The 10664-nt window shown below is 49.6% G+C and overlaps 1 long non-coding RNA gene across 1 annotated transcript; it reads left to right on the forward strand.

The window, feature by feature from the left end:
* Window positions 1–4568: 4568 nt before the first annotated feature.
* On the forward strand, window positions 4569–6659 carry LOC141371625 (uncharacterized). Its single transcript, XR_012376714.1, has 3 exons — window positions 4569–4706; window positions 4946–5192; window positions 6066–6659. It is a non-coding gene; the product is annotated as an uncharacterized lncRNA (long non-coding RNA).
* The last annotated feature ends 4005 nt before the right edge of the window (window positions 6660–10664 follow it).

Raw genomic sequence — 10664 nt, forward strand, 5'->3', positions numbered from 1 at the left:
AGAAGTGAGTGGTCCTGGGGCGCCTGGGTGGCTCAGTCGTTCAGCGTCTGCCTTCGGCTCAGGTCATGATCCCCAAGGTCCTGGGATCGAGCCCCGCATCGGGCTCCCTGCTCCGCAGGAAGCCTGCTTCTCCCTCTTCCACTCCCCCTGCTTGTGTTCCCTCTCTCGCTGTGTCTCTCTCTGTCAAATAAATAAATAAAATCTTTAAAAAAAATTAAAAAAAGAAAGAAGGGAGTGGTCCAGCCCTCACTCGAGAGGCAGGGACCATGGGAGACCATCTTAGATGCTGCCTACCACAGGAACCACGCAGATATCTGGGGGAACAGCATTTCGGGCAGACGGAACAACACGTGCGTGCAAGAACAAGCCTGGAATGTGCTCAGGACAAGAAGGACAATGTGAGTGGAGCATCGCCTGAGGACAGGGGAGGAGTAGAAGGCTGAAATTTTTTCTAAGAGCCGTAAGAAGCCACTGGCCTATTTCAAGGCAGGCCATGATGTCATTGGATTTAATTTTGAGAAGTTTCATGTGATACTCATAGAAGTAATATGGTACCTGGGATTTGCTTTAAAATAGTCCATAAAAAAAAAAAAAGTTGGGAGGTGAGAGATAAAACAAGATGCGCAAAATATGGATGATCCTAGAAGGCAGGTGACCGGGCCATCCAGGCTGTTCACACTCTTCTATTTGCATGTGTGTGAAAGTTTTCTATAATAAAAAGGGAAGTAATAAAGATAAACTATGAACCTGGTTTTGGGGGGGGCAGAGAAGCAACTGTGGGGGATCCAGGGCAGAAGCAGGGTTTCAAGGCAGAGGTCACAGTAATGGTCCAGGCTACAAGCCATCAGTCTGGCCAAAATCAGAGGCCGACAATACCAAGTGTTGGCAAGACGTGGAGGAACTGGAACTCTCATCCAGGGCTGGTGTGTGTGAAACAATTTGCCAGGTGTTTTCTGTTTTATAAAGTCACACACTACAGCCCAGCAATTCCCTTCCTGGGTATTTAACCAAGAGGAATGAACACATATGTCTGCGCAAAGATCTGTTGGCAAATGTTCATAGCAGCTTGGTTCGTTCTTGCCAAAAAGCTGGAAGCACCCCAAATGTCTACCAACAGGATCACGGATGAACAGGCTGAGGTCCATTCACACCATGGAGTACTCCGCAGCAGATACTGGAGACTAGGAAATCTCTGGGATGCTCACTGCTGAGAAGCAGCACCCAGACCAAAGAGGCCGCCCTCTGGGGTTCTATTTGCATGAAATTCTCCAGAAGGCTAGGCTAACCCACAGAGAGAGAAATCAGAAAAGTGCTTGGGGCGGGGTGGGGGGACGAGAGGGCTGGGATCCTTCCGGGACCTTCCGGATGGAAAAGTGCCAGACTCTGGCGGGCGGCGGGCCCCCGGGCCCACGCACGTGTCAGGCACGCAGGCAGCAGAACCTGCGGGATGGAAATGGTGTCTCAGTAAAGTTCCGGGGCAGGTGGTCCCACCCCCGGTGTGAAGGCAGTGGCGTGAGCAGTGGGATTCCGATCTGAGCTCGGAGGCCTCGCTTGCAGGCCTCGCGGGTGGCTGGGCGGGCGAGACTTGGGGGCGTCAGAGGAAGCCCCTCGCCGCCCCCCGGTAGGGGAGGGGGAAGCCCAGACCTCCGTCCCCCGCCGGGACGTGCTGGCGGGTCTAAAAGCTTCGCTGCAGCGCCCGGGCGGTCGATAGCAGACACCCCGGCTCCGTCCCGCCTGCCTGGCAGCCTGGCCCCTTCCCGCCAGCCCAGCCCCCGGGAAGGGACCCCAGCCTGTGGGAGCCTGCTCCGCAGCCCCGCGCCTGGCGCTGGTCCCCCTTCCCGAGGCTCCGCCTTCTCAGCCACTGAGACGCGCCCTCGTCCCGGAGGGTGGCGGGCGGGCGGGCGGGCGGGGGGGGGGGGGGGGTAGGCACGGGCCAGCCAGCGAGCCAGCCGCTCAGGGGGCTGCCCTGGGATGAGCCTGCCAGTGCCCCCCTTTCCCCCATTGAAACTCCGAAAGAGCAGGAGCTGAGGTCTTCCCTCGTCGCCAGGGGCGAATAAATCTTTGACTTAGAGTCACCTCTTTGGGGCCATTCAGGCTTGGGGTCATTCATTCATTCATTCACCAAATATCTATGGAGCGTCTAATCCACCCCTCCCCCGCCCTCCTGGACTGGACATCCTAGACCTGCTCAGAACAACAGATACACGACGAAGCCACAAACAAGGGCACACAGGTCTTTTAAAATTTCCCGGGATCCACAATTTTAAAAAGTAGAAAATAAGTAGATGCAATTAATTGTAATCCTATATTTTATTTAACCCACTATGGCCAAAATATTCCCCATTCGACATGCACTTCAATATAAAAAAATGATTAATGAGATATTTTACATCCTTTTCTCTGTACTAAGTCTTTGAAATCTGGTATGTTTTCACTTGGAGCGTATCTGAATTCTCAGTGGTCATTTTCAAGCACTCAGTAGGTCCACTGTAGCCAGTGGTGACCACGTGGGCTGGCACAGGCCAGGAGGATGGCAGGGGACAGGTGAGTGGGATGAAGGAGCACAGGGGACACAGTGAGGCCTTTGGGTTTCAGTCTAGTGGGACCAGTTCCTCCAGAAAGTTTTGAGCAGGGCAGGAGCATGATCTGACTAAAAAAAAAAAAAAAAAATCCCTTTGGCTGCTGTGTTAAAATAAGTGGGGAGGAGGTAGGGATTTACCTTGAAATGCACGAAAAAATGAGGTGAACAGATAAACCAACTGTGATCCATCCAGACAGTGGAGTATTATTTTGCGCTAAAAAGAAATGGGCCATCACTCTGAAAAACAAACTGAGGGTTCTAGAGGGTGGGGGGTGGGGGGATGGGTTAGCCTGGTGATGGGTATTGAGGAGGGCACGTTTTGCATGGTGCACTGGGTGTTATGCACAAACAATGAATCATGGAACACTGCATCAAAAACTAATGATGTAATATATGGTGATTAACATAACAATAAAAAATTAAAAAAAAAAAAAGAAATGGGCCATCAAGCCGTGAAAAGACAGGGAGGAACCTTAAATGTCCATTGCTAAGTGAAAGAAGCCAATCTGAAAAGGCTCTAGATACTGTGTGATTCTCACTATATGACATTCTGGAAAAGGCAAAACTATGGAGACCATAAGGAGATCAGTGGTTGGTGGGGGCTGGGAGGGATGAACAGGTGGAGCACAGAAGATTTTTAGGGCAGTAAAAAATACCCTGTATGAGATTATAATGGTGGGTACACGTCATTCTGCATTGGTCCAAACCCACGGAACGTAGAAGACGCAGAGTGAAGTGTAACGGCCGTCCGTAACATCCGACTTTGAGTGGCTATGACGTGTCAGTGTGGGCTCATCAGTTGTAACCAATGCACCCTCTGGTGGGGCTGATGATACCAGGGAGGCCGTGCCTTGGTGGGGGCAGAGGGTGTATGGGAAATCTCTGTACCTTCCCTCACAAGTTTGCTGTGAACCTCAAACCGCTCTAAAAAAGATTAATTCTTAAATCGCAAAAATTGTAACGAGGTGGGTGGGTGGATGGATGGAAAGACAGAAAATGACAAATCAAGCCAAGCGTCAACTGCGGACTCTAGGTGGTGGGCGTACACGTGGGTGCTCACTGGACAGTTCTTTCCATTTTTCTGTACGTTGACAACGGTGATGCTAAATTGTGGACGAGCAGACTGTGTTCACGTCCTGGGGCTGCTGTGACAGATGACCACAGACCGGGGGGCTTAACCAACCAGAATTTTATTATCCCACAGTTCTGGAGGCCAGCAGTCTGAAGTCAAGGTGTCCTCAGGGCCGCATCCCCCGGAAGGCAATAGGGGAGGATCCTTCCAGGCGTCTTCCAGCTCCTGGGGGCTCTGGTGTTCCTTGGCTTCTGGCCGCATCACCCCAATCTCTGCTTCTTCAATCGGGCTTCTTCCCTTCTCTCTGCTCTTCTGTCTCTGATAAGAACACTTGTCAGTGGATTTAGGCTCTGCTGTATAATCTAGGACGCTCTTATGTTGCGCCTATCTTTATTACTTCTGCAAAGACTCTATTTCCAAATAAGACCGTATTCACATGTTCCAAGGGTTAGGACTTGGACACGTCTTTGCGAGGCACAGTTCGACCCACAACATGGGCCATGTTTCGTGGATCAGCCGTGAGACCCTAGCACACAGCACAGCCTCTCTGAGCCCTTCTCAGTGGCACACAGTAGGTGCTCAATAAACAGAAGCTATTGTTTCCATCATCCCCAGGGCTTCTCCTGGCAGGTGGTCCACTTGTAAGCAGCCTCTGGGGACCCAGAGAACACATCGGAGCGTCAGGCACATGGTCTGGTGCCATCTGGAGGAGAGGAAGTGACCTGGTTGATGGCCCAGGCTCTGGCATCAGAGGGACAAGGGTTTAAATCCTCGCCTCGTCACCTGAAAAACATAGTGACCTTGGGCAGGTGACTTTGAACCCCTGAGCTCCAATTTCCTTGTTTGTAATGGGGTGGGGATGTCATTCATTTATTCAGCAAATGTTTACTGAGTACCTACTTACTATATGCCAGGCGCTGAGTGTGAAGGGTGGGGATACAGTGGTGAACAAGAGAGGTGAAGTCTGTCCTCAGCAGGAAGATGAGAAATCTGCTATGCTGAGAAATGTGCTATTTTGAGAATTTAAATGAGCTGATGGGTTGGTGTAAACAGGTCAGTAGAGAGGGCTTCCTGGAGGAGGCGACATTAACTGGAGTCTAAATGACAGGAAGGGCGCCTGGGTGGCTCAGTCAGTTGAGCGTCTGCCTTCAGCTCAGGTCATGATCCCCGGGGTCCTGGGACCGAGCCTCGCGTTGCTCCCTGCTCGGCGGGGAGTCTGCTTGTCTCTCTCCGTCTTCTCCCCCTGCTGTGCTCTCTCTCTCTCTCTCTCTCTCTCTCTCTCAAATAAATAGATGAATAAAGTCTTCAAAAATAAATAAATAAATGATAAGAAGGAGCTGGCCATGTGAGAACCATCGGGAAGGGCATCCCAGGCAGAGGGAGAGCAGTCCTGGCTTCAAGGGAGTGATGATGGACTCATTCACTTTTTCATTCAACAAACATGTGTTCAGCACTGTGCATCTTCCACAGTGAAGAACAAAGAGATGACAGTTCCTGGCCCATGGTGAAATGCTCCGTGAACTTCAGCAGTTATTGGTGGTGAGTAAATTTGGGGATCTCTCCAATTCCTTCCTTCTCAGTGGCTTCCCCGAGGGAAACACCTCTGCCCAAGACCTTCCCTCCATAGTGAAGTTGGCTTTCTTGTTTTTATTCTGGTTGTAAGATGACCCATACCAGGGGGGAGAATTGAGGCCAGTACAAAGAGAGAGAAATACCTGAATTTTCACCTCCTCAAAGAAAGTTTAGTTAGCTTGAAGGATATCTTTCTGGATGTTTCTCTGGGCATTCAGGCGTGCTCGCGTGCACACAGAGGTTGGCACACACACATGCACACATGCTTACAAACTCCTATATATGCACAGTGCTTGCAGTCATGCATACGCAATGCACACACCACACATATAAATGCATAAAAGCATGCAAACGCACGTGTATTCACACCCACACTCACAGATACGCGCACACGTGCATGCAAACACACATACAAACACATGCATGTACAGAGAAGCAGGATTAGGGTGAAGTGAGTGAGGCTGAGTTTTGAAACCAGGGCCAGACCCTGGCTGTATTTAAAAATTTGGCATTTTGTTCCTATGAATTTTTCCATTATTTTGATTTTTTTAAATATCGCATTAAACTATTTATCTTGATGACTGAGTTTTTTGACACCCCTTCAAATTTTCCTCCTGAAGTGACTGCCCCACTTGCCTCTCCCTCATCCCAACACACAGGCACACATGTGCGTATCTGTATGCACACACATGCACACACGTACAGACCTGTATGCACACAGTGCACATGTGTAAGCACACACTTATGCACACACGCACGCACGTAAGTTCACACATACAACCCACTAACAGGTGTGACACCTATTCACACTTTTCCCGCACCCCCAACCCTTTTTCCTAGTCACTACCCAGCTACCCAGCGGTCCGGTGACATCCACCAAAGCCTTGAAGAGAAAAAACACTGTATTTATGAGAACGACCTGCCTTCCAAAATGGAACAGAAGAGAATAGAAAATGTCAGAACTCAGGGCACAGAGATAGGATAAATATCACTTCATGAAATTTTTGCTTCAGTTCTGAACCTGGGTTAGACTACATTACAATGTGAAAAATAAATGCTCTGATTCATGGTCAAAATGTTTGAAATCATGTGGCTACATGTGATGTTTGAAACCTGTGTTCTTTTTGTTTTTCGTTCTTCTTTTTTGGAAGTCCCATGTTAATTACGGCATATCCAAATATTGAACTTAGCTGGGCCCCTGAATATCTGTTTGTAAGAAATTCAACAGAGTCACTTGCTATTTGAAAGCCTCTGCGTAGGCTTTATGTGGAGTAAATATAAATTTGTAAAATGTTCAAACAACCGATATTTTCATGTGCACCTGAAACGTAGCACCTAAATTTAATTTAAAGATGTCTTATATAAACCTTGAGTATCATATATTAAAGATTTATCAAATATTAAATATACGGCCATTATTTTGTTTCGAGATTCTTTTTGTTTTTCTGTTAACAAATTGTAGAGGTCACACGGTGTCAATGAATCTAGGTTTGCTCATTTTCGTTTTCTGCTCCTTATTTAGGCCACCCCCTGCACAAGGACACTTTCACTGTTTCCCAGCTATGAGGGTTTTTGTCCTGGTGATAGTACATACACCAAGTACATAGCACCTACTATGTGCTTGGTGAGGCGCTAAATGAGAATTTCATACACATTATCTCATGGAGTCCTCATGATATGCTTGATGTACTGGTGAGGAAATGGAGACTCTGTGACATTAATTCATGTACCTGAGGGCACATAGCTCACAGACAGCGGAGCCAGGATTGGAAACCCCAGCCATCTGATTATGGGGCTCTTACCCACCCTGCATTACATTTTACAGATCTTTGCATATTCCCAGAGATGGACTTGTTGGGTCAGAGAGTTCACACAATTAAATGCTTAATACGAAGTTCTGGAACAACCCTCCACGAAGGCTGTATCAGTTTACATGCCCATGAGAGTGCACAGGTGTGCATCCCCAAAATTTCACACATGCTGATAAGCTTGACAAGTAAAAACGAGTCTTTTTTTTTTTTTTTTTTTTAGATTTTATTTATTTGAGAGAGAGCATTAGCAGGGGGGTGGATGCAGGACTCGATCCCAGGATCCTGGGATCAGGACCTGAGCTGAAGGCAAACACTTAACTGACTGAGCCACCCCGGCGTCCCTAAAACTGAGTCTTTAGCTGATAAAATGGTTAGATTGTTCATCCTCGAGAGAAGTTTGGTGACTTTTTATCATTCCTTTGTGAGCCTCCTATTTATGCCCTGTGCCTATTTCACATGTGGGATATTTGTCTTTTTCTTATTGATTCATAAGTGCTCTTTGTATATTAAGATCCTGAAAATTTTATCTGCCATATATGTGGCCAAGAATCTAATCTTTCTTTTTTTTTTTTAAAGATTTTATTTATTTATTTGACAGAGAGAGACACAGCGAGAGAGGGAACACAAGCAGGCTTCCCGCTGAGCAGGGAGCCCGATGTGGGCTCGATCCCAGGACCCTGGGATCATGACCTGAGCCGAAGCCAGACGCTTAACGACTGAGCCACCCAGGCGCCCGAATCTAATCTTTCTTGACCTAGGATCACTTTGAAGGGCGAGACAAGTCTGCTTTATTGCCCACCTGGCCTCAATGAATGTTTTTGTTCTGATGTGTCCTTGCTGCAGACTCCGTATTATTGGTACCTCCAGAAGCAAAAATGGAGACCTTGAAGTTTTATAAACCTCAGTCTTATCCAAACCTTCATTTGAACAACACCTCAGCTTTCCGTGGCAAGAAAGTTGAGGCCTAGGAGTCAGGAGCCCCAGGTTTCGGTCCCAGTTCTACAGCCCACTACAATGGCTGACAGCTCCTCTTTCCTCCAGGGTCAGAGGTGTTGCAAATCCAGGCACCCCTAGGGCCCATCCAGCCACGCCCACCTCCCACCCAGCCACGCCCACCTCCCACCCAGTCACGCCCACCTCCTCTAGCAGAGCGTCAGTAGCAGATGGAGAGGAATGGGTGACACCTCAAGCATGGTCGGGGAAACTGTACGAGGGGTCCCTGGCCTTGGAGGCTGGCAACCCCTGGTGCCCCCAGCACTTACCTGGCTAAGGAAAGAAAGCCCCTGGCTACTTGGAGCTACGTTTGTCACCCTCTTTTTAATATACTCTTCTATATGCTTTCTCGGCACCCTAGTTTTATCATCTGCAAAATGGGGATAATTTTAATGATAATGTGAGTTAGCGTCTGTAAAGCAGTTGAACGGTGCCTGGCACATAGTAGGTGCTCAATAAACAACATCAGTGTTTCAGTGTCACTGCCGTATTGTTATTGAGGATAAGGTGCGGGATGGAAAAGCAGGGCCCCCGGGGGCACCTGGAACCAGCCCCAGGGGCAGGTGGGGCCCTGCACAGCAGTCTTTACCTGGTGCCATCTGGGTGGACCCTCAGGGGAGAAACTGAGGCCGCACCAATGCCCCTCCTCATCTCAGTGTCCCTACCTCAGCCCCTCCAAGGCCCAGAGAGGCCCCCTGGGAAAGCGGCACCGTAGGGACCCGTGCTGCCCAGCACAATTACCGTTTTCATCCTCATTAAACCACATTTTCATTCTAATTAGAGTTTCACTGCCTCCCAGAGAGAAGGGCCGATTACTTTTCAGCATCATTACCAGCCTCTCCTTCCCTCCCTCCCTCCCTCCCCACCCTGCCCAGGTGCCAGTTCCACACCGGCCAGCCTCTCTCTCTCTCTCTCTTCTCCCACCCTCCCTCCCTCTTGCCATCTCTTCACAGACTAGAGAGAAGCATGGGACGTTTATTTATTAGTCTCCTCCTGGGTGTGGAGCTTGGTGTTAAGGACCTTCACCTACAGCACTGTCACCTTACCTTTGCCCAGCTCTAACTGATTCTTTTTCAACACATCCCCCCTCTCCAAACATACCCCGTGATGTGTTTGTTCTGTTTGTCGTCTATCTCTGCTTTCCCAGAATGCCAGCAACCAACCATATCCCCGCGGCACTCCTGGGCATGCTGACCCCCTTCTTCAAACAGCCAGCCCCTGGCAGCCGGACCATTCCCAGGGCCGGCAGAACGTTCTGGAAAGCAAACACACGGCTGGAGCAGCCCCTGCCCAATGACTGATGGGGAGTGGCGGACAAATACTCCGGCTCCCCCGTCCCCTGGTGGGAAAGCTCTGAGGGGTGTGCGCAACCTGGTGTCTCAGCAGCCCAGCAGGACTGAGCCCCACTTGCTAGCAGTGGAAACTCACTTGTGAACACACCCTCACTGACTGCCCTCCCTTCCCTTCCCTGCTTCCTCTCTCCCTTACCCGTTTCTGGGCTCCCCTCCCACCAGAATCCACTGCATCCAGGATCTCTCCCCCTTCTCCCCCTTGAGGTTCAGGGAAGTCCAAGAGAGTGTCTTCCCTACACAGCACCCAAAGGATGGGTCACAAATACTTCTGCAGCTCTCCTTAGAACAGAAGCACCATTTCAACAAGACTGCAGCCTCACTGGGCAGTTCTGACCCACATTTGAAACAAACTCTTGGGGTGTTCTCCTTCAGAGTGGGGGTAAACTTCCTGGCACTTTTGGGAGGGGCACTTGGCAGTGTGCATTAAAATGGGCACTGTTCCAACCCTCCACCATCAGTTCCCCTCCCGGGAATAAGCGCTTTTGAGCATGGAGGTGGGAGCCAGGGTGGTTTTGGCAGGCTTGTTTGCAACCATGCAAAGCGAGAAACAGCCCATGTGTCCAACCACAAAGGATGAGGAAATCAGCTACGGTGCTGTGGGACACCACATGACTTCAGAAAAAAAACCCAGATAGATGCCTATCTTGGGTTTTTAGGGCTGACAAAACAAAGTACCATAAACTGGGTGGCTGTAAACAAGAGGAATTGATTCTCCCATAGTTCTGGAGGCCAGAAGTCCAAAATCAAGTGTGGGCAGGGTTGGCTCCTCCTGGAGGCTCAGGGGGAGAATCCCCCCTCGGCCTCTGGTGGCCTCCTGTGGCCTCCCAAAGCCGGTGGCATTCTTTGGTGTGTGACCACCTCTCTCCGATCTCGGCCTCTGTTTTCACGTGGCCTTCTCTGGGTTCCTGTCCCCTCTTCTAATAAGGACACCAGTCATACTGGATTCAGGGCCTACCCTAATCCAGGATGACCTAACTTCGACTTAACTGATTATACCAACAAAGACCCTATTTCCAAATAAGGTCACATTCCCAGGGACTGGGGTTTAGGACCTGGACATATTTTTTGAGGAGACACAGCTCAGCCCCCTGCAACACCACCCGGGGACTAATCACAAGTGTGGTCTGACTCCCTTTCTGTGATCAGACTTGGCCTGAATCAGGAGGCACCCCCCTACTGCCCCAACCCCATACCTCCGTGCTTTAGCGCAATCACACTGGCTTCTTCTCTCTCTGCTTCAGCTCACAATGTGTTCAGTACTGTCCTAATCATTTTAGGGGCAT

The sequence above is a fragment of the Callorhinus ursinus genome, unplaced genomic scaffold, assembly GCF_003265705.2.
Source record: "Callorhinus ursinus isolate GAN/ISIS: 27379988/994484 unplaced genomic scaffold, GSC_fseal_2.0 scaffold82, whole genome shotgun sequence".
In the NCBI taxonomy this organism is placed as follows: Eukaryota; Metazoa; Chordata; class Mammalia; order Carnivora; family Otariidae; genus Callorhinus; species Callorhinus ursinus.